A 2622-nucleotide genomic window follows, 5' to 3' on the forward strand; every position below is an offset into this window, starting at 1 on the left:
GGCAACGGAAGGGGCGGGGCTAACAGCAACAACTACCGGGTTATGCCCCGCCCCTCTGATGACGTAGAGCAAAGCGCGGTCACCCATTGGCTCTGCTTGCACCAAAAAAAAAAAAAACTTTATTAACAATCATGTACATAATACCATAGACATATATATGTCTATGCATAATACATAACAATATTGTTGTGCCAAGGGGAGGGGAAATATATAAAAGTATAAATATACAAAGAGTTTATAATTACCATGTATATATATTTTTAAAAATGCATTGATGCAAAGAAAATCATACTAATTAAATAAATATTTATCCAAAATAAAATTTGTTTTTAACGCTTCTGGTATTTCAAGTCCATAGGTGTCAGTGCTGTACTGAAAAAGTTGGTTTTCCATCAGTCCACTTTTTTGTGTGTATACGAAATTTTCCTAAAAATAAAACAAGTTGTACAAAAAAAAAAATTAAATCATTATCCATTTGGTTATTATCAAAGTAAATAAAAATGTCCTTTTCATGTAGATGTATTGAATGACCAGTTTTCTTTTCAAGGAAGTTTTGTGCATTGAACCAAAACATTTGAGAATATAAACAATGAAAAAATAAATGTACAATGAATTCATCAAATAAACCACAGAAATCACAGGAGTATACAATATCGAGTTTAAATCTTTCTAATGCTTTTTTTGCCGGATAAATTTTAACATCTACTGATAAAGTATGGATGGCGCAGAGTTTTTTTTTTTTTTTTACTTTATAAACAATTATATAGGCCTACATAACAAAACTGTTGAGCCAGGGGAAGAAAAAAATAAATACAAGTATAAATATACAAAAGTATCATGCATTAAAAAAATGCATCGATGTAAAGAAAAGCATATTAAAAATTTTCCAAAATAAAGTTTGTTTTTAAAGCCTTTGGCATTTCTAGTCCATTGATGTTGGTGCTGTAATCTACACATGAAATGTTTTTTGCATTTTGTGTGTGAAAGGTGGAAAATAGATCAAATGTATTTTTATTATAATATATTATAAAACAGAATTTATTATTTGGAGCGAACTAGAGGATGACTGTGAATGTATGTGTGTGTCTGAGTGTGTGTGTTGGCTGTGGAGGCTTTTGTATTGACACTGTGTGGTCAGAAGAGGGCGCTACAACACATCCCATAATACTGTAAATAAACCACAGCAGCAGCTACTCTGGTCGTTAGTGATGGTGAGTTTGTTTCACTTCTTTAACTTCCACTTTCTCAACACTGCATGATGGGACTCAGAGGATGAAAGTGAGACACACAAACACACACACACACACACACACACACACACACTGCACTGTATTAAAGTTTATATTGAGTCTGAAGTTTGGTCTAAACTAAAGTTTTCTATGGCAACAACAGCCAATCAGAAAACACAGTGTTTTCTCTCTTTGCTGTTGTGATTTTCACCTCAGGGCCACCGTAGTTTTCATCTAAATAATGTTCTTTTTCAAGTGTTAGTCTGTGTGTGTGTGTGTGTGTGTGTGTGTGTGTGTGTGTGTGTGTGTGTGTGTGTGTGTGTGTGTGTGTGTGTGTGTGTGTGTGTGTGTGTGTGTGCAGTGAGATGGTTTCCATCTGGATGGAGAACAGGAATGAGACTGAGGTTAATGAGATATAGTGATTCATCTGCTGAAACCTGCAAGACACACACACACAGACACACACAGACACAGACACACACACACACACACACACACACACTCAGTCAGCTGTATCTGGCAGTAAAACGTTAGAGAGTCGTTACAGTGGAAGTGAAGTGAAGACAAACAGACTGAAGCAGCTGAAACTAACATGAGATAATAATCTATAACTGATCAATAACTATCTATCTATCTATCTATCTATCTATCTATCTATCTATCTATCTATCTATCTATCTATCTATCTATCTATCTATCTATCATCTATCTATCTATCTATCTATCTATCTATCTATCTATCTATCTATCTATCATCTATCTATCTATCTATCTATCTATCTATCTATCTATCTATCTATCTATCTATCTATCTATCTATCTATCTATCTATCTATCTATCGTTCTCTCGATCTATCTATCTATCTATCTATCCATCCATCTCTCTCTACCACAGACTCAGTCGTCTCTTTTCTCTCTGACTCAGTGAACTTTTTTTTATAATACAGTAAAATAAAAAGTATCAACTTCTCTCTCCTCAGCCCCCCCCTCCCCCTCTTTCCCCCCTCCTCTTCTCTCCCTCTCTTTCTCCTTCTCCCCCCCCCCCCCTCTTCTCTCCTCCTCTCTCTCTCCAGCCTTGTGGGTTATCATCAGGCATCTGCAAAACAGATCTGTGGTAACTTTCACTTCAAGTCTACGAGTCGACTGAGTGAGTCTGTGGTGTGTGTGTGTGTGTGTGTGTGTGTGTGTGTGTGTGTGTGTGTGTGTGTGTGTGTGTGTCTGTGTGTGTGTGTGTGTGTGTGTGTGTGTGTGTGTGTGTGTGTGTGTGTGTGTGTCAGATTATGAAATGTTTTTATCGAGGAGTTGAATAATAATAATAATATAGCCTATATAATAATAATAATAATAATACTACTAAGGCTTCTGGTTTCATCGTCTGTGATGTAGTTTTCAC

Source organism: Trachurus japonicus, chromosome 3, assembly GCF_045865225.1.
Source record: "Trachurus japonicus isolate A0001 chromosome 3, Traja_1.0".
Taxonomy (NCBI): Eukaryota; Metazoa; Chordata; class Actinopteri; order Carangiformes; family Carangidae; genus Trachurus; species Trachurus japonicus.